Source organism: Rhipicephalus sanguineus, chromosome 3, assembly GCF_013339695.2.
Source record: "Rhipicephalus sanguineus isolate Rsan-2018 chromosome 3, BIME_Rsan_1.4, whole genome shotgun sequence".
NCBI lineage: Eukaryota > Metazoa > Arthropoda > Arachnida > Ixodida > Ixodidae > Rhipicephalus > Rhipicephalus sanguineus.
The window spans coordinates 113,596,177-113,618,759 of NC_051178.1; the positions used below are offsets into that span (position 1 = coordinate 113,596,177).

A 22,583-nucleotide genomic window follows, 5' to 3' on the forward strand; every position below is an offset into this window, starting at 1 on the left:
ATCATGCTGGTGCTAAAAGAAGTTTATTGCATCCCAATGTAAAGCCTTATCATGTAGCAGTTTTATAACATTTCCACCATAATATAACGAGCGCACTGTTTTGAGCCACTCTTAAGGTTGCAGATAAACATTAACCCCCTCAATAATAAAATATGTTCAGTCACATGTGGCAATCTACACTGAATAACAACAAGAAATGTGGAAAAAGAAGCTTATTAGCGGGTTACGTTTTTACTTATTGTTATTCAGGGCAACTTTATACATTTATGACAGGCCCCATAAACCATAAACTTAGAAGACTAGACTGTTTGGCGAGTTGGTAATTCATGATGAATGAAAATAGCGCGAACAAACGTAAGACAAGACAAAGAAGGCTACAGCACAAACTCATACTAACAACTGAACTTTTGTCAGAAAGAAGAAAATATATAGGAAGCCCAAACCACATGTTCACCACGAACAGAGCCAAAACCCCCAGATGTGCGCACCCAGGTATCTTATCTCTGCCTTATTTAACGCAAGGGAAGGCTTTGCCACACAGTCATCTCCAGCTTTCAAATGAAAAAAAAATCACAGCATATCCACGGGGTGAATGATGATGAGTGGGGCGAAGCTACGGAGGGAATCATCTGTAAACCGTGAAACTCTTCCGTGAAATGCGCCCAGTACATAATATAAAGAGTGTGAAACATCGTGTATATATTAAACATCAAACATTTATTGTACTGTTGGTTTACGTGGTCCCTTCATTATCACTTGTGATCGGTGAAATGCAAGGAAGAAGTCCGCTCCCGAGCGAAAGAGCGCCAAGAGCGACCGCATTCCCCGCTCGCCCTGTGCGAATTAAAGGCAAGGCTAGAGGGAAGACAGGACGCGCGTTCCACGACGCGAGGTCGGTAGCATGCCCAACGAAAGCCAACGGAACGCGATCGTGCAAGTGCTCCGGCTTCGCATCGCCTCATGGTTCCATTTAGCGTCCCAAAACCAAACATATTGCTCAAGGTGTGCCTTGCGTTTTCGTAGAAATATTTCTTATCATGTACATTAAGACGAAAAGTTGAAAGCTCACTAGAGTGTATCGCCCGCAAAGTATGTCTTTTAGTGTGATTTAACTCTCGTACGGCAGGGTCCTCGCGCCGTTGCCGGTCCACCTCGCCCGTTGACGATCGGGCGAGGTGGCTACATACAACTACTACTACTACACTTTAAGAAAAACATCTGCGTTCTTTCGTTCTGCTTTTACAAAACATCTGGCGTCTTTCGTTGGTTTATTTCATCAATCAACGGCGTTTTGAACAAAATTTTTATTGTTTAATCACGCACAGGAGAAATCTCACCAGGCACTACCTTGGAGGTAAACAATGGCTGCTAATGGCAATGAGAGACAGAAGAAGTCGGCTTTTAGCTAACACTTACACTTCTACTTCTACTAACGTTTCCTACTGGAACATGCCAATGGCTGCTAATGGGGAATGAGAGACAGAAGAATTCGGCTTTTAGTTAACGCGCACGCTGCGAACTTTTTATTGTTCAACAACGCACAGGAGAAATCTCCCACCGGCACCACCTTGGAGGTCAAAGCGTAAGACTTGTTACTCACTACTACGAGCACGACGAGGGACGAACGGGTGCCGCCTTAAGGAGCTTCGCCCCTAAAAAAAAAGCTTCAACGAGCTCACGTGCCGTCTGGTCCCTATCACGTGCGACCACTTTGGCATCAGACAAGCGAGGAGTACACCTACACTCACGGCAGTGCAGGGCCAAATTTGACGAAGGCTGACCATTCAAGATCGACGGTGATCTTGCAGGCGCGCATTCAGACAGCGGCCTGTCTGTCCTATATAGCATTTACCGCACGTGAAAGGCACCTGATACAAAACTACGTTGACACAAACCGAAGGGCTGTCCCTGTGTTTCACCTTACATTCATGCAATTTCTGCGCAGTCCCGTCCACCTTCCTTTCAACCGCGGCGCATACTCTACCAAGCTTATTCTTAGCCGAAAAAAACAACATCAATATCATATCTAGCACCAACCTTCTTGAGACGATGGGAAACACCGTGCAAGAAAGGGATGGGAAACACTGTGCAGAAATGGCATGAATGTAAGGTGAAACACAGGGACAGCCCTTCGGTTTGTGTCAAGGGAGTTTTGTATCAGGTGCCTTTCACGTGCGGTAAATGCTATATAGGACAAACAGGCCGCTGTCTGAATGCGCGCCTGCCAGATCACCGCCGATCTTTGAATGGTCAGCCTTCCTCAAATTTGGCCCTGCACTGCCGTGAGTGTAGGTGTACTCCTCGCTTGTCTGATGCCAAAGTGGTCGCACGTGATAGGGACCAGACGGCACGTGAGCTCGTTGAAGCTTTTTTTTTTTCATTTTGAAAGCTGGAGATGACTGTGTGGCAAAGCCTTCCCTTGCGTTAAATAAGGCAGGGATAAGATACCTGGATGCGCACATCTGGGGGTTTTGGCTCTGTTCGTGGTGAACATGTGGTTTGGGCTTCCTATATATTTTCGTCTTTCTAATAAAAGTTCAGTTGTCAGTATGCGCTTGTGCTGTAGCCTTCTTCGTCTTGTCTTACGCTTATTCGCGCTATTTTTCATCACACACCATAAAACTTAATGTACTGCAAAGGACCATTCAGTTTAAGGTGTTTTTAAGTATGTTTAAGCTGTTCTGAATATCAAACTTATCTGTAGCAAAGCCCCTTTGGTGTGCTCACTGGCATTATATTTTTATTAGCCATTGTTCCCAGAAAGGATTAAGCACCTCAGTGCAATGAATTAATGCCACCTTATTTATGTTTCCTCCCAGGTGCTCACCATAGATATCAAAGCAAATTCTGATTTTTAGGACGTAGGTAGCTGTCAATATGAACAGAGCTGCTCAAGCTGACCTTTTCTAGCATTCTATGAAGTTCACTTTCCATAGGGTGCAATGATGGCCCAAACCTAATCTCACCTCCATGCCAACTGAAAAGACTGTACACACGGCACTCAAATGTCGCATTCAATACGCACATACAAGGGCGGTCCGATAAGTACTTAGCCTCACCTTGAGAGCGCGACGCTATCGCATGAGACATATACTGACGTTGAGTACGCTCTCTTAGGGGGACACATGCAAAGGTCCAGTCGAATCGAACTCGCAGTTTTGTTTTGGCTGCTTCAGGAAGTAGGTGATTTTCGTGTGTCCGTTAAAAATGAAAAAAGAGCAATATCGGTCGGTGATCCGATTCTTGTTTTTGGAAGGGAAATCGCACAGCGAAATCAAAGAGCGACTGGATGCCGTCTACGGTGAGTCTTCTCCTTCGATGGCAGCCGTCACAAATTGGTTCAACGAGTTTAAACGTGGTCGCACGTCCGTTTTTGATGAGCCTCGCCCAGGGGCCCCGCAAATGGCTACCACGGCCGATAACGTGGCAAAAATCCACGACCTCGTATTGGCAGACCACCGACTGAAGGTGCGCGAGATAGCTGAGACAGTACGCATCTCAAAAGACCGCGTGGGTCATATCCTGCACGAAAGTTTGGGCATGAGAAAGCTGCCGGCACGATGGGTGCCGCGTGTGCTCACTCCGGACAACAAGCGCGTCCGTGAGACCACTTCAGAGCAGTGTTTGAAGCTGTTTAAGCGTAATCCGAAGGAGTTCCTGCGTCGTTTTGTGACCGTCTATGGAACATGGATCCACTGGTACACACCAGAGACCAAAGAACAGTCGAAACAGTGGACTGCACCCGAAGAACCTGCTCCGAAGAAGGCGAAGACTGTCCCATCGGCCGGAAAGGTGATGGGCACCATTTTCTGGGATTCTCAAGGTGTGATCTTCGTCTGCTACCTTGAGAAGGGCAAAACGCGGACAGGACCCTACTACGCCAAATTACTGGGCCGATTCAACGCCAAATTGCGAAAAAAAACGGCCACATTTGGTGAAGAAGAAGGTACCCTTTCACCATGACAACGCGCCAGCTCACACCTGCGCCGTCGCCACGGCCAAGTTGGTTGAAATGGGCTACGAAGTGGTGCCCCATCGAGCGTATTTTCCAGATTTGGCCCCGAGCGATTTCTTCTTGTTCCCAACTTGAAAAAGTCACTCGCCAGACAAAAATTTGAGTCGAATGAAGGAGTTATCGCCGCCAGAGAAGCCTACTTTGCAGCTCAGGACAACACGTATTTTTCTGACGGGATCAAGAAGTTGGAGGATCGCTGGTTCAAGTGTATAGAGTTGAAAGGGAACTACGTTCAGAAATAAATCGACACCATTCCAAAATTTTTGTTTTTCTTTTGAAGGCTAAGTACTTATCGGACCGCCCGCGTAGCTTTTCATAAAATAAATGTTTTAAGAAACACTCAGTGTATAAGTTTTTGAGTTAAGGTGGTTTGTTCTTGGGCACATTGAAAACTTCTATGAGCTCTTTTTAAATTAGTGAAGCTTACATACTTTGTAATAGAAGCCCCATTTTTCAACAATCTATATTTCGCGAAAAACGGTTACGTTGAATCTATGTTTTTTTGCTCTCTTGCTTACAGCATAACTGTACGAATCACTGGGATTTGGCCTGTTCTAGTGATGTTTCCCGCCTTTTGCTTTTCATGCACCGTGCTTTGCAAATGTACTATGCACTAAGCATGTATACTCAGGAGTCTGTGCATTGAAAAAAGCATGCGGACAAAGGTGTGAACGCTGCTGTTTTTCAGTAGTGAAATGAAAATTTAATGGAAGAACATTTCGTTCAGTAGCAGCTTAAGAAAAAGACAATTCACAAATGTGAAGCCATACATGCATAATGTTACATGTTTATGGAGATATGCTTACCACAGCTGCATTCAGAAGGTATACAGGGAGCTCCTCAACTGGATTTTGCTGCCGTCTTTGAATGGTTGCACGCAGCAGCATGTTCATTCTTGAAAGATCAATTCGATCTGGGTCTGTGACAGTTTCTGAAAATGCCTGTGAATCAGTAAGAAATATTACGTAAGTGCTATGCCACAAATACCCGTGAATTAGGTCACAATAATTATTCAAACAATGGCATCCAAGATGCATGCCATTAATGCATCTGCAGAAACAATGGTATACGTGCAGTGCTGACTTAATATGAAACCAAAATTTTTCTCAGAGCAAATGAAAATGACCGGCAGGACTGGCTAAAAATTGTGGCCCTCACCCTTAGCTCACGCTGTGCTTCAGCGCACGAGATATCAGTTGTTAGTTCAGAAGTGTTAAAGGTTCAGTGCAAAACGTGGCTTAATTCGCAATTTCCGGGTTTTTCTTGAGCTGCTGACTGAACGCATGAACCCAATCTGCAAAAGAACATATATTAAATACTAACATAAAAAAACCTGCTATTTTGTGACAACTTTTTGGAAATGCCAAGAAACCAAATATTTTCTCATCGTTACATGCCAGAATAGCACTTTCAAATATATTCGGTGTTCACTATATACTGAAGCTGCGGCCAATTTTCGGCAGCAGAACACCACGTTGAACAAGATATAGCTGCAACATTAAATTGATTTTTCACTGTGCTTCATGACAGCTGTTGTAATCACGCAGCCACTTCATTTAAAAACAAAGCAACTAACGCTTCTTGATAACAACGGCCAGGAATGCTTCAACCAAGCTCACCCATCCAAGCTGCTGAAGTTCCTTTCCTTTCCATACCATTCGTGGATAAGCTTCATGTAGAGTTTCTGCAAAGGCACAGTAGTTCCACCTTCCGGCAGCAGGGTTAGAGCTTTCAATCAAGTTGTTCTACCTGAAACAGAATTTGTGTAATGCTCAAGAAGTGCATTAACTATGACTACGCCTCCCAGGACAAGTTATGCAATTTTTACTCACTCCAGCAATTCAGTGACTTCATCTATTAGGTGTGCTGTCATGCGGCGGCGTGCCATAGTAAGCATTTCTTGGCCATGAAGCAGTGGATTTAAGCACGTAGAGAAAGAGGGAAGCTTTTATTCAACTTCCGACAAGGTTCCCTGTTGGTTTCCTATGCATGGAATAATAAACACAATAAGTGACACAAATTATTAAATAATAGTTCATAGTCATTTTATTTTAAAACAAGACATCTGAAAAACGTTAACAGTAACGTTTGTCAACAGAAGTATTTTCACAAGCAATGATATATGGATGAATACTACAGAGACAGCTTTTCACTGGTCAAGTTTTACTTAGGCTCCAAATGTTGACTTAAACTACGAAAGATAAATACAGCTGAGAGTATGATGAAACACTTTCTCAAATTATTAATAACCAAACACACTTTTTGTGCACGGAACTTACATAAATCCACTCAACAAAATAATGAATACTTGCCAGATGCAGCCGTTAATGAAAGAGCCTAACAATAGCCAAGTACAATGCTGATTAAAAAATTGTAGGACAATTGTTACGGCAAGGAAGCATAACACCGCGAGAAACAATAAAAAATGCAACCATGCTCGTATACATACACAGGCCAAAGCAGCAAAACTTTTTTTTATTAGATGTGACTGTTTCATAGCTTGTCTCCCTCAAAACAAAACAGTTCAAATTTGAGTAAAAAAATTCCATGACCATAACAAGGCAAACAAAGAATACCTGCTTCAAAAACTGAACAATATTGACTATTTTCAAAAAACCCGGCATCTCCAGAAGCTGCCTCAGTCGTTCATTTTAGGAATAACATTGTCGCACATTATTTTTTGCACTGATCGGCCAACAGAATTTTGTGAAGAAACTGGCAAGCCTGCGTGAAACAAAGGTCTAGACGGGACAGTATGATGCGGCCCCCGGTACGACCCGACGACCCCCCAACTCGACGCGAGAACCGCCCCTCTCGACACGAGGACCCCCCCCCCCCCTCTCCTACATCGTCACTTCTTTTATGGAGGTCGACATGGTAGTGTTGGCCTTAAATGAGGTTTTTTGCTGTTAGCGTATGTTTGTAAACTGCAACCTCGTGACATGCGTGCTGAAAATAAACATGATTTTTACTTCAATTTTGTACATTATTGTAAATTCACCAGTTTTCTGGCACCCCCCTCCCTCCCCCTCCCCGCCTTAGACATGCCGTCCGGACCCGCCGTATCGACTTCGTGCCACTCGGCCCTTTGCCTCAAAAGTTTGCCGACCCGTGCTCTATAGTCGGTACCGCCACAGCGAGTTCGTTATTACGTTAGCTGTAGTGGGCGATAACATGTTCACATAACAAAACTGAATGCTTTAAAAACGTATAATGGTTGTGTGGGAAGTAGAGCTACAAAAAATGATTTTCGGTTATTATTCTCAGATAAGTTCGCGCTAGGCTCGAGCGCTTTTTGAAGAGATTGCAGCAGCAGTTGCACCAAACGATACCACGCCAAATAAAAAAGTCGAACCTCGCATCAAACACTACGCTGAGCACTACGTTGTAGCATTTGCCACCGTAACTCTGTAGCCTCCACAACGCTCCGCTAGTAAACGCTTGTCGGCTATAGCGCGCTCTTTTCTCACAAAAAAATGTAGTCATGAAGTCTCTGAGCGCGATGCGTACCATTTCGCTAGAAAGACTGCCGAGGTCAGCCAGGAATGCAAGAAAGGCCAGCGCGAATTCTGCTAGCTCGCTTACGAGCGCTATTATAGAAGCAAACGATGTAATTCACTGAAACTCCCCTACAAGAACTGTTTAATATAGCAAACCTCTCAGTGACCCGAGTTCACAGCTGCGCACACCTAATCGGAACACTCTCCCTGCCGTCAATGGCATTCTAAAGTTCGCAATTTCTCAGCTGATTTTGCACATAAAAGAGCTACATGGTGCTACAAATACGCTATTTACAATTGTCTGTGCGTTCACGCAGCCTTCTACAACACGTATAAATTTCTTTCATCATGCTGCGGTCGTTTAAAAGTTGAAGCCACACAAAACATTACGAGCTGAAAGCCAGCGGGCAGAATGGCGGAAAGCATGCCGGGGATCCCCATTTATTCCCCGACTCGTCACTAATTTAGAAGCAGTATAAACGTTCACCACTCACCTGAAGTGACCGCTGAATGAAAGCCAGGAGCGTAAACAGAAAAACTTGTGAACGATGGTCCAAGGATATCCGGAACTATGTAGACAAGCGTGATGAAATCTTCGACAAAGCACGCGCGTTCACCGGCACAGAAAACGGCGGGGCGGCAGGGCTCGGGCAGGCTTCTATTGCTTCTATATAGTGCTGTGTCTCAGTAAGTGGAACTAGCGAAGCATTTGGCACCGTAACTGTGTAGTCTCCACAACGCTCCGCTAGTAAACGCTTGTCGGCTATAGCGCGCTCTTTTCTCACAAAATGCGCTGCAGAGAGACACGGCGGCGCTGCAGTCGTTTCTTTTCCGGCGTCAGTCCAGATCTTGGTGTGCTTTGTTTCGTTGCAGCACTGTAGTGGTTTCGTAATCGGAGAAAGGGGTGCGCTGAATGTAGTTTAATCTTCGTACGGACGGGCACGTTGCATTTTTTGTAGAAGGCACGACTGCGTAAGCAGGTTACCATATCACGGTTTAATTAAGTTTTGTTTTTCTCATTTTTATTCGCTTGCATTGCCACGCGGCTAAACATTCAAAATGAGTAAAAATACATGCACGAAGGACCGTTTGAGGCAGATACGACATAAGCCATTTATCAAAAGTGTAGTTCATGTCCCCATTAACCTGCAAACGGTGTGTCTTATTGGCTTTTGTATTTAGAGCTTCTGTTTTCTATATAATGTGAAGGAAAGAGAAAAAGGTGAGAACTGGTATAACAATTTACTTACGTCGGCGGAGATGAGAAATCCACGGCGGTTTTTTTTTTTTTGTATACTATAATTTTATGTCGTCAAGCTTAAAAAGGCGAAAGGCGTAGATAATCTATTTTTTCTTCGATATAATCTCGAAGAAAAAATAGAGCATGAGCGCACATTATTGCACAATTCTAGCGAACGGGAAAGTAATCTTAATGAAGTAAGATGTGATCAGCATTACCAGCTGAAAAGGCAGTATGAAATTGTCAAAATTTAAATAAGCCATCGCGTTGGCTAGTAAACTAGCTGGCATCCATGGACATAGATGTTCGCTCTGGCATGCATCCGCAATGCAGTAACGTCTCCGCATGTTGCTATTCTTATGTAGCCTTCATGAAGTGGAAAATTCAGCGCTCAGAAATATAAGCTGCACGGTTATGCATGGGAGATGCTGCCAAGCGCTCATATTATTAAGCCTATTCACTTGTTCCTAAATTGATGATTTTTCCCTTAAATTTATGAGTTTTTCTGCGAAGTTGAATGTGGCTAGGTGAAACCAAAAGTAGTCCTTCCTGTGTATATATGCACGCAAGAACTGCTAACGTTTATGTGCCACAGAAAGTGGGCAAGCTATAGTCACCACTGGTCCACTGAATATGAAAAAGGGAGCACACGGGCGTCAAACGCCAATTAAAATTTCTGGACAGACGTGACTAATAATGAAGAAAGGCTTTAAGGAGTCGACGGGATTAACCCCGTAATAAACATCGGGGCCGCACGTTTAAGGTTCGCTGGTTAACCATCTGTGCTGAGTGCTTGGGTGGGGATCTTTACCACATGTATTGTATTCGTACTATTATATCTGATTATACCTGAAGTATACGTTAGGTGTAACATGAGGAATTGCGCATGCGGTCTCGGGGCACACCACACTGGCCGACTCGTCACATCCTTGATTAAAGTCTACACATATCCGCATTAAGTATATGTATGGAACACACGATCCAGATACGACGTTGCCTCAGCGTCTTAAGTGGAACAAGTGGCAAAGCACGCCATTCGGTAACTGGAACCAATCGTTGCTTTAGGTTAAATACGACCTGTTCCACTTAACTAAGCAAAAACTAAAAGAAAAAGCAGCTAATGTTCCGGATAAAGCACGTTAATCAACCCAGTTCCACATAAGACCCATGTCTGTTACGGTTAACTCACCTCGAACACTGTGTTAAGTGGAACCTATGTGGAACAAGATTAAGAGTGCATAAAAGAATATGCTTCAAAAGAAGAATATAAAAAGACAAGGTGACAAGTGTGGTCCTTACACTTCTCGTATACATCACAAAAGATGACCGTTTCCGAAAGCGGTGTCAAGAAGTGGCGTATTGATCGGACAAAATGCGCAGTGGCAGGTTACATATACCATGCTGAACTTTGATGCATTTTGTCCAGGTTATGGTTTCTCTTCGTAGTAATTACGTCTCACTGTCACACTGCCGCACTCTTGCTTGAGTGTTGTTGTTTGGCTCCATGGAGTCGCTAATGACTTCTGGTGAAACCATGAGTTTGTTACCCTCATTTAAGTCTGCTTAGTATAAGTTCCGTAGTTCAGCTCATTGAGATGTTGTCTCATTCCCCGAAGAATACCTTCTAGGACATCTCGTGCACTGCCGACCTCGATTTTTCCTTGCCTTCCACTTTAGGTGCTCCACTGAACCAGTGACCCTCATGACGCGATTAAAATAAGAAAGTTTAATTTTCCAATACCTTTACATCGGAATAACATGTGGTATTACTGCGTTTTTTTTTTTATGACGAACATTCGTTCTTTTGGCAGTCTAACTGTTACTTAGAACTCAACGCGAGGGCCATGGCCAGGAAAAATCAAGCCGTTTTATTTTGCAGTTTCACAAGGTCCACAACATTGGAACCATACACCAACAAATGCAGAAACAGGTCGTTAAAAAGCCGAATTTATTTTCTGATTAAGCAGTATTAAAATTCTCCTATCTTAAGAAAGATGCAGCGCCTTTTTATTCTGCAGACAGAAAGATGTCAGAATTGCACACCTAAGCTTTTCTGATGAAGCCTGCGACAAAGAGGGCACAGTGCTCGTTCGTCCGAGGAAGCACTGGGTGAAAGGAAGAGCCCTGTCTCGTGTACGCGGGCAGCTGAGAAGGAAATCGAAATACACGAGGAAAAAAGGCACTTCGAAAGTGACGCAGATCAAACAGTATGAATGAAAAGCCTGTTCACGTGTGGATGCACTTGCAAGAGAAGAAAAAATGTGGCTTCATGAGCGGCACGACGTTCCCACAAGTCGTAAAATTCTCGATGTCTGTTGTGCAACTCAGCGCCACTCTTGCGAAGCCCCTTTTCTTAGACTTCCGTGATAGTCGTTAATGCGGATATCAGAACCCGTCGCGTAGCGCAGGCGATTCCACTGCACAAATGATTTCTCTTGTATTACGTGCAAAACCGCTCGATATGACAATGACAATATGACGTTCGCGTAGCGCAGACGATTCCACTGCACAAATGATTTCTCTTGTATTACGTGCAAAACCGCTCGATATGATAATGAAGCGCGACGTAGTGGGGGAAGGGGGATTCCGGATCAATTTGCACCATGTGGAGTTTTTCAGCGTGCGCCTCATCCTAAGTAGACTGGTGTTCTTGCATTCCGAACGAACACCACAATCACGGGCTCGACTGTAAGCACGGCTAGTGAACCGGGCCTGCCTAGAGATGTCGGCCAGGGGGCTCCCGGACGTCTAGGAGCCCAACCACACTCACTTTGATTATTTCAAATAAAGTTATATCCATCCATCCATCCACATGGACGGACCACGGCGGCAATATGTTCTCCGCCGAGTAGTTTACCTTTCAAGTCACCAAATCGACCTTATTTGATGCTCTCCTGGTTGGCTTAAGCCGGACACTAAAACCGTTCAAAAAAAAGAAGATAAAAAGAGAAGCAAAGCAGTTTGCGACGCCATTATAGGCGCATATGATATATGAGGTGGATGGTACGCGCACATTCATAACACAATTAAAACATATAAATAAAACTCAGTCTCTTTCCTCTATTACGTATATATCAAAGGGGAGTAGCTTTGAAATACTACCAGACTTTGTATTTCGTTGGAACACCTCAGGATGGAATAAAATTTCTCATTTTATTTGTGTGTTTTTTAGCAGAAATAGATGGTCACTTATTTGACGTAGGGATTCCGATCGACCTCTTTATGCTGAAAACTGCAAACAATTGCCGAACGTGACATAGCAATCGAACGCATTTGCCAAAGCGCCTAAAGTTGATGAAGTTTATAACGTAGTGTTGAATTGCGAATGTTGCAAAGGTTTTCTTTTTGTAAAAACTTTATTTTCGTTACACGATAACTGAAATGAATATTTGAAAATTTCTTGGATCTACTCGACCTGGCAAGCTACCAGCATTCTTACGCCGGAATCCCTACTTACTCAAAGAAGTTTTTTAATTAGCCCTATAGTTTGCGGATGATTAAGAAAAAGCTAAGAGCTAGAAAGAAACTCCTCGCCAAGTTCTTAAGACAGTTTCGCGATTTATGATGTGAGCAGTAAGCGTTCAGCCCCAAGAACCTCCGGGGAGTGAAAAGTGCTGTAGAGGTGGCCGTCAGACCTGTAGAGGTTGCCAGTTCCGCTTATAATAAGCGGATTTAGGCTTCTTTTTTCGCCGAGTCGCTTCCATGTTGCTTGTCGCATTTTTTTGGCTTATTTTGCATTTTTCCAGCAAATACACTTATTTTAGTGATCATCACGTTCACCAATAGCGCGTTTGTCAATGACTTTGAGTAGTTGAGGGTTGAAGCCGAACATACGTTGGTGGAATCAAGAAGTAACGTTAAGCATGCACTGGCAAACGTGCATTCAACCGAATGGAGACCACCCTGGAGACAATGTTAAAAAGTAAATACGTGCTTTCGTTCATAGTCGCGCATATTTCCGCTGTACAAAATAATTAAAGTGCTGTTTTCAACTCCCCTTCGTATTGGCAACATCTTTTTTTTATTAGAATTAAAAAAAATATTTTGAAGATAGGAAAAATTCATTAAGTTACCGCTTCTTTCATGATGATTATTTGCTTGTTAGATCGGTAGCATCTGGCAACTCTGCCGTCAGACACCGCCTGAACGTCACCTCTTCGTGAAAACTCCAATTTCTCCAAGTAAAGTTGTATCTCTCACTCTCATGGTCACTTGACATCAGTCGACCACACCGAAAAGAAATGCGTGTTTCTTAGATTTTACGGTGGACAGAAGCACCTTTTAAGGTTTTCATATGAAATAGTTAAATATTACCGGGCCCCTAGGTGCTTCCAAAGAGACATTCATGTTAAAGCCTTTTCGCTTGCCTTGCCCCTTCATTGAATCAATTCCTTTTTCTCGTTCTTCTTTTTCGACGAGGTGCGCGGGTGGTCATGTGAATTTAAGCCGACGGCGCGAACGAATTTGTTGATTATATGGCTAGTGCTGCTGCTGATGAATTATAGCACAGCCCTTTGTAATGGGTTGTCGGCCATCAACCACCCACTCATTACGCAATTCACTTGGTGTGACGCCTGGCGTGATTCTACGCTTCTGCCACGCAATATCATGTCGGATAACGTGACTGTTTGCCCCACATAACGAATATATTTAGGGCCTTTTTCCGAAGCGCTTTGAAGCGCTGGCGTGGCTCTGAGGTAGAATGCTTGACTACCACGGAGAGAAATTTCGGCAGATCCCGCGCCTTGTGGGAATTTATTTCATGCGAAGCTGTCAGAGAACAGCAGCTTTTGTCGCATTTTTTTTTTCCTCTTTGAGACAAGTCTTACGAAGTGGATCTTTGTGTAATTTGAGTAGTTGTGCAGACTTCATGGGCTTACCAAGGACGTTGACGACACTGGAGTGTGAAGGGTAGCTCAATGTCTGACGTAACGTCGGCATTCACGTGACAGCACTTTCATCGAAACGAAGCGTAAGCTGAGTTCGCTGTAAGCAGCTATGCGGACGGGTGGTCTAAATACACTGGTTTCCTTTGCATTTCGCTCCCATAGAAACTGGTTTCAGATAAAATAAACGCGCATATTGTGACTCACGAGTTATTCTTATAACGTTTCACATAGGTTAGGACAACATTTATTCTCAAAATCAGGTTATACACAGAAAGAAAAATATTGAATATGCCCGGCCTTCCAGTTTACTGTACTCGTACTAGCCATTGCATTTTTTTTCCTCCTCAAAATTTAGCGGGCTATGTGGACAAAAGCGAAAGCGGTTCAGGGCCTGCGTTTGTAAACAACAAAGTTGTGTTTAAGCACTACAAAGTGTTCAGACTTAACACAAATATATTTCGCCGCTGTATCGTAACGGCAGTAAAGACATTTGCCTGCGTGCCTTTATGTCTGTACTGTCCTTCCTTCCCTCCTCCTTTCCGCATTTACCAAGTGTTTCAGTGAAACATTCCTGTACAAAGCTTATCTGAGGCAATTTACGTACCTTTGCTATTGAGTAGTAAGAAAGACATGCGGTAGCGACTCTCTTATCAAAAGTGCTCGAGTGGTATCAGACCGAACGCCGGCACTTGTACAATCAGACGGTCGCTTACGATACTTTGCTGAGCAGCCTTGTGGCGCGCCGATCTGTCACGTGGTGTGGCAATCGTCATTGCATCGGAATATGCTTGCTGAATGACTCCTCGGCGATGTGGCGGAGCTTCCCAGCATGCGAACTCACGCACATTGCTCGCATTGACTGCTCAGATAGAGGTTCGTGACATTGGGAAAAAGGCGTTCCATGCCTGATGTCACCACCACCAAAGTGATAATAATAATAGAAAAAAGTTTAGTGACTAATGCCACGTGTCGAGCTGACGATAGGTTAAGGTAGGCAGCAAAAAGAAAATTCTGGAGGCTCGTTACACATGGCGTGCAATGGGCAGCGTCGAGCACACGTAACCAGAAATGCACGTCAGATTTCCTCAATTGGTCACTCCGTTTGTCATCTTTATTTTCTTCTTGCCTCATTCGTGAGCGGATACACGCAATCGCCATCGTGAGCACGCGATTCGTCGGGAGCTGCCTATCTTTTGTGGTGGTTACAGAGCCACTAAATTATTTAATTATAGGGTTTTACGTGCCACCGTCGTGATGTAATTATGAGGAACGCCGTAGTCGGGGTCTCTGGATTAATCCTGACCACCTGGTGCTCCTTGACGTGCACTTCGATGTAAGTACACGGGTGCTCCTGCATTTCGCCCCCATCAAAATGCGGCCGCCCCGGCTGGAAATCGAACGCGTGACTTCGAGCTTTACAGCGCAGCATCTTCGGCGTTAAGCCGCTAAGCTGCTAAGCCGCTAAGGCGGTGATTGTACAGTCAGAACAGAGCCATGGTAACTTCAGTGTTCTTTGTAAAATTCGCGAATAAGGACGGTCGTTCAGCTGGGAATGTCGCTTGAGGCAACGTTTGGACAGGTTGAATTGTCTAGGGCAGTAGTTTGTTCAACCATTTTTCATCCCCCTCAACTTATGCCTTGTTTGAAATGAATAAGGATACCAAGGGGTACAGGGAAGCGAGGACAGCGGGAGGTTATGTGGGGTAGTAGAAATAAGAATCTCCAGGCACAAAGTGGAGATGTCTTCTTGCTGGAGTGGACACAAAATAGGCTGATTAATGACGATGATGATATGATGACGAATAAGGATATTGGGAACCTGCTGTGTTCTGAACTTTCGCGTTGTGTATGGTAAAGGGCAGGATTATATAAGGACCACCGGTGCACAGTTGTAGTATCGTCAGCAAATCAATATTTTTTTTTAACCCGCGCGCCGAAGCGTCTTATTGGAGTGCTTAGCTCGAAATTACAGGTTCTATGGCGGCCACGTACTACAGCCGCATTTTACTGTGGGCGATATGTCAAACTAATTGCACGCTTAGATTTAAGGTCACTCTAAGGAACCCTAAGTGGTCAAGATCAATCCGGTGTCCCCCAAACAGGGGCGCCTCATAATCGCCTCGTGGTCTATAGTCACCTAAAACTTCAGACTTTAGTTAATCTAATAGTCCGCGAGCGATTGCAAAAGCAATTGACAGCGCGACATAGTCCGTTGATGTGATGAAATCACCACCTTTGTATGACGACTGAGCATACTGTCCTATGAATTTGGAGACAATTCAGACATGCGCTTGTTCAGCAGAGGACAATAAATTGACTAGTGGTTATGACGACGATGATGATAAGATCATGGAATGTTGAAGTGAACAACAGTCTCCATGTTGTGTTAAAATATATTTTCTTCACGAGGAGTTTATACCAGCACGCTTTTGCTATTCACGCAGGACTCGCCTGAGTGTCCTCTAGAGTGCATATACAGCCACGCCTTCGCCGTTCACGTCAATTGACGTTCGTCTCGCGGAGTTTAAACGAGCGCTGTCATTAACCGATGATTGCCTAGCAACGTAAAACCTGCGATATTATTTTAAACGATGAGTTGACAAAAATCTGAAAAAAACAATCGCCGAAAGGTTTTTCAGCAAACGGTTTTTAGAGCAATGGGTATTCAAACTTTGTATAGAAAAAAAGGTCACAGTTTCACCACAACGGCGAAGCAACAAATTAGAATGTCACACGAAGAACGGCAAACAGCTCGATACTTTCAGCGCGCTACTCAAACGTAAAGGACTCACGAAAAGAACACACACAGGACCACCGCGAACTAACAACGGTCACAGCTCGGCACTTGGAGCACACTGCTCAAACACTAGGAAGGACGCTCGAAAAGAACGCGCAGGTATACACAGGACGAACGCGAACTGTCGAAAAGTTGTTACTTCTTCGTGTTTGAGCAGCGCGCTACAACCCAACGCTCTTAGATTTTTTTTTTCTTGAAAACTTCGGTGCGTGGAGTGACCCCTGCGCGTCTCCTGCCACGCGGTGGCGTTGGACCCATTATTTACCTAGAGTTACTGTACTACATGCTACCTTTAGGTAGCAAAGTTGCGCATAGGTCCGGCTAGCAACCACAGCTATGCGGTGAAGTCGCACTCCGTTTTTGCAGGCAACATGCCTACCGTGCCGCCGATAAACATGTCTGGCGTGCCGAAGGCCGGCGATAAACATTGGCTGTCGATGACTAGTGTTAATTCAGTTTGCTGCAGAGGCGGCGTCGATAAATAGAAAACTTGGCCCGAGCATCTGCTTCTCCGCAATGCATGGTTGCTAGCGGCGTTTGGAAGACAGATGCGCAACTCTTCTTCTTGATGGTAGCATATACAGCAACTCTATGTTTACCATGCGTTCTACATTGCGAGTGGCCGGTACAGAAACGGGCTACTTTTCAGTGCGCGTCTCAAGAGCAGCTTTTAAACTGAAGGAAAATGTGGGAGCGTTGCTTTAAACCGCGCCCTTCGGGTGATTTCGCGGGTGATACGGCACACGCTGAAGTATCTCCGAGCTCTGCGTGCCGCCAGCATTAAATGGTGTATATAACTAGCTCGCCGTTAGTATTCTAAGCAATCGCTGGCGCGTACCCGAGTTGTTTAAAGCGGCACGCTGCGGAGCGAGTGGTCGTAGGTTCGAATCCCAGTGGCGCGCTTCGAAAATTTTTGTTGTGATTTACTTTTCCTTGTGGCTTTTATTTTATATATACATACATATCTGAGCATGATGGCGACGGAAAAAACTAGCCGAGAGTGTCCATATAATTGCTATCCCATTAAAAGGGGTCAGTACGGGCCGCGGGTCTGTCTGCTGTTGCAGTACGGTAAGCCTGCTTTACCTGCGCCACTGGTGTACACGATATTTCGCTAACTCCGCGATTGGCCCCATTTAGGCTGATGAAGGACAACGACGCAAAATATTCCTACTGACTTATCACTAACAGGTTCTCCGAGAATATGCTCGTGTTTCCGTCTGCGTGCGCCATCTCGGTATATTGAAAACAAACTTAAGTTGTTCTTTTTTGTAGTGCGTTTTCAAGACACAGCGGGGCTAAAGAAAGTGACAGACCGCGCTTTCACTACAGCTCGTATCACACCTCCGCGCGCGTTCAGCTTGCGTAACGTAGCAGGAAATTCGTGCATGGAGGAGGAAGCAGAAAAAAAAAAAAGAAACACGCGCGCAAATCTTTCGTGCTCAGAATATAAGTTATTCAGCAGACCCGCGCTGCGCCGACACCAATTAAGACAATAGTTGCCGCGTCATTCCGAGCCACCCGCTCACACGTTCTTTCCTTGGCGCATTCCGAGCTCAGTCGGGACAAATTTCTCGCGGACCAAAGCGCAGCTTCTGGATTCGCATCATCAACGCCACACCCTACAGCAGAAAAACAGGTTTGCCAATTCGCATGCTTTCAGTGCCTATCAAGGCCAGACGGGTTGGAGGAAAAGAAAAAGAAAAAAGATATGGTAAGCAGACATTACTCTCCACTCCGTTTTCGCAAACACGGAGGAAAGCAAAAACAAGTATACGCGGACGTATGATTCAATCAACGAGTCGAGTGCACGCTAACGTAATTCTCTCATTTCACAAACCTCTCCCGTGGCAGAACACGACGCCATAGCCATCGCACAAACCAGACTCGGCAATAAACTAACAACCATTCGCGTAAGAGTTTCGCAATTCTATCGCTATATTGTACGACTTGCAACACTTCGCGCAAACCCCGCACTTTGCGCGCACGTTTGTGCGTGGCTGAGTTTTATCTGCAGACGAATGCGCGAGCAGATGTCCTGCGTGAGGGTGCGTGATCGGTTCAACAGAAACTTGATGTATAATCGCTGGTTGCATTCAGTTTTCACGCTACTGCCGCTTTAGTTCGAGGAAAGAGCACGTGGGCTTCGACGCTTACCATATATGGTAAGCGTAGTTATCGTGTAGTTACAGATATTGCCCTTTCAGAGAGCAAATATCACGTGAAGTCTAATCGGTCGCTCGCTCCTCTGTAGAGTACACTGGTCAATGCAGAGAAGATTTTTATTTCCTTTTTTCTCTTGCCGCCAGGATCCAGTTTGTTATATTCTATAATCAAACGCTCAATCCTCCTGCACAAAAGAACTCCAGAGACGACCGAGTACATCCAAAGCGAATGCAAGCAGATATCATCTTAAAACTATGAATGCCGGAAAATGGCAAGGTAAGGCGTTCAGAATGGCAGGATATTCCGATATCTCAGTTATCTACGTACGCTTACCGTAAATGTTGTTTAAAGCGGATAGGGGCGTTAACTGGGCCGCTGTTGAAGTGAGGAATAGACGATCGCAATGCTTAGGAACAAGAAAGCAGGGCTCAGATGTACCTTAGTCATTAGTACCCATTCGTAGGACTACAAGATAAAGTGGATATGAGCAAAATGCTCGACTCCAGTATATTGAAACCTGATTACCTCAAATTGTCGAGTTGCTATATATATATATTGTCCTTCTAAGGTAAGAAAAACTGAGGGGTGGGGGTGGAAGGGGGGAGGATGGCTACACTTAATTTTTGGCTGGATGTTTACATGATTGCCTGAGTGCGTTTGCATCCTGCCCCCATCGAAATTCAGCCGAGGCGGCTCTTAAGCCAAGGCTTAAAGCCTCCCTTCATTGGAGGGGGGGCCGTGTGGCGGTGACCTATATACGTACATACCCACATACATACAGCCCCTCCTTAAGAAATAGAAGGGGGAACCACCCACCCCCTTTCCCCGAGCCTCCCTACCCCCCGACTTTAAGCCCTGCCTGAAGCGAAGATACGAATGCGCGCGCCCCGAGATTAATCTTATGAGAGTAAGCTTTGGTACGGTCCCAACCTCATGCCGCTTAGTCAAATAAGCGTAAAACCTGTAGGTGCTTTTATAAGACAACCGTTGGTAAGAGTTGAAGGCGGCGTGTTACATTTCAGAGTTGAAAGTAAATTGAAGCACAATTTGGATTCTGGTAGGGCCTGAGATTTTAAACAGGATATTGCCGCAAGCTGCGCTTTCCTTTGTCATGGTTCGACTTTTCCACTGCTAAAACAAATGATAGAAACAATATGTTGGACCTGAGCGTTTAGTCAACCGTTGGCAAGGAGCCCAGTGGCGAAGAACGGAAATATACTTTTCTTTCCGTGACGACCACTGTTAAAAAAAAAGAAAAAGAAAGAAAAAAAAAACAGCTTCCATTTTTCGTAATCATGCCCTTGAACTTGGAGCTTTACGTTCTAGCCAAAAGAGTAATGTCTGGCTGGAAAATGTTCACGAGATAAACATCTATAGCGGTGACTCAGAATGGAGTTCCCGATATGGCGGTGTGCGCTTGCGAATTCGCTTTGTCACATTTCATTAATAGGAGCAACTGCCTGAAAGGGGCACGTGCAAACACATTCACACGTGCCTTTGTTCTCGCCGTCTTGCTAAGTACTTACGACACTCGAACTCGTTGGCACACATCCCGAGATTGTATTATGCATTCCGAAAACGTAAACATTTATTTTCTGCCAAGAGAAACGTACAAGGTAAACGTCTTCATCGTTGATTATTTGTCTTTTATCCGTTCTTTTTTTGTTGCGCAGTTCATAATAATGATTGTTAATAATCATCCAGTTAACTTTTTTTTGCTGTTGTCAGGTTACGTTTACACCGTGGTATACATTGGTTTCACAACCGATGTGAAGTCTCCTCGTTAATTTTATTTCTTCACGAATTTTATCTCTCATTTAGGCCGATTCAAAATAAAAAAAAACTTGACGAAGGAGCTAAGTGCAATAAATGCTGAAATATTTCACCTAGTAACGCTAGAAGTCTGCCTAAGCAATCAGTAACTACGTGGTAAATATTCGAAGAACACAACGAGCCACAAGGCGATCGCTGTAGATGTTTCCTCTTTATGGATAATGGTTACTACTGTATAGTACCCCTATCCAAAATAATAGTGGTTGAATAAATTGTAGTGGTCGTAGTGGGCGTATCCATGGAAATAGTTGTAGTAACAGTACCAGTAAGCAGTAAGTAGCAGTGATATCAGTATGGCAGTAGTAACAGCAGTCGTAGTTGCAGTAGTAAGAGCAGTACCATTACCAGTATAGCATACACAGTGGCAGCAAATGTGCTAGTAGTAGTAGTAGTAGTAGTAGTAGTAGTAGTAGTAGTAGTAGTAGTAGTAGTAGTAGTAGTAGTAGTAGCGGTAGCAGTAGTAGTAGCGGTAGCAGCGGCGGCAGCAGCAGCAGCAGCAGCAGCAGCCTAAAGCCCGGGGTAGCGGTGAATTAGTAGTAGACTGCCTTCGCTTCGCAGGTTTGGTTTAGAAACGGTAACCTGCAGATACATGTGCACGAGTCACTGAACAAATAAAGGCCTCGTCGATTACACCACGAGAAGGTGGGTTAGTAAAGAAAAAAAAACAATTGATGATTAATTAAGATAGATGCGGGAAATGGCACAGAAACAGCACACGAATAACTTCATTCAGAGCATTACTCTCATGGAAACTTGAAGAAAGTCCTGAATGACTAGGGAAGCACCTTTCTCACTGTTCGGTCAAGTCAGAGCACACAGGAAAGGTAAATAGAACGTACTTCGAATCGTTGCAGCCCGCTAGCAGTCGAAACCCGCGATAACGAAATCCCGATGGAACGAAATTCTCACCGCAACGAAATATTTTCGGAGCACCGGCGAACGACCATAGGCGTCAATGCATTTCGTAACTCGAGACTACGAAAGATATTCATACTGCAGTCCCTCATTAACGAAATTTTTGAAGCACCAGTGCGCAAATAATCTACTCTCGCAACATTAACTACATTCGAAAACTGCTGAAATGCATCCATGCTACACTTAAATTGTGCAAAACTATCGCTACAGCGCACTTGAGAAGCAGCCGCCATCATTGATTACAAAAAAAAGCTGGCGACAATGATGATGATGATGACTTGCCGAAACACCTGCTCGTTATCGCGGACTAGGTAGCCAAATCCACATTCCTCATGGAGTTTTGTTGGTTGGCTTGACTCTGTGCTTAGCTTTGTCGGCTTTGCGCGCACATGGTCGCGTGTGTGGAGCCATTTGTGGAGCGTTTGCTTGGTTGCTTGGTGCAACGTGAACTGTGTGTTGCGATTGCTTCGTCCGATTTCGCTGTCTGCGAAGATGCCGCCTCCAACGAAAAAGCGGAAGTTCATCACGCTGGAAGATGAGGCTGCAATCTTCAGTGAGGTGGAAAAGGACAGGAGAAAAATGAACATCGCCGAAGAATTCGGTGTTCCGTGCAGCTCGCTGTCCACGATTCTGCGCTGATCCAGCGGAGTCAGAAGAAGGTTCGCCTGTAGGCGCACGTGATGACGGTAGTGGTGACAGCGCAGTGCCGCCGTCACTGACCAGTGCATGGGGCGAACTTTGCCGTGGCAAACGAGATTCCCGATCCAGAGGCATGTAATTATTGCGTGGTAAGGCCCGGCAAAGCAAACTTACTGACTTTTGGAAATGAAATGTGTTTTTTTGTAAATTCCATGTCTTTGCTGCCGCATTCTCACGCCAAAGAAATTCCCGCAAGAGCGAAATTTTTCGCTTTCCCCGCCGATTTCGTTATTGCGGGTTTCAGCTGTAGTTAAAGGTCGATTCCACGAAAGATCGAAAAACGGTGTATATTTGATGTTTCCGATTTTCCTGATAATTTTGTATGTTGTGCACATATGACTGCACAGCACGAAATCGCAGTTCGTTTTCAAATAAAAATTTTTTTCAACACAGCAAAATTCGACAAGTGTCGCCGGTTGACGACGACCATTTTACGAAGAGTGCGTTTTCGTAACTTCGGAACCATGCTGGCAGCTATTCAAGCTATATATTACAAATATCTTTCTTTTGAGCGGAAGTAGAAGTAAAG

General features: G+C 44.6%; 1 protein-coding gene across 6 annotated transcripts in view; it reads left to right on the forward strand.

The window, feature by feature from the left end:
- Positions 1 to 22,583, forward strand: part of LOC119386962 (L-sorbose 1-dehydrogenase) — a 531,651-nt gene that overhangs the window by 268,536 nt on the left and 240,532 nt on the right. The gene's annotated exons all lie outside the window — the stretch shown is intronic.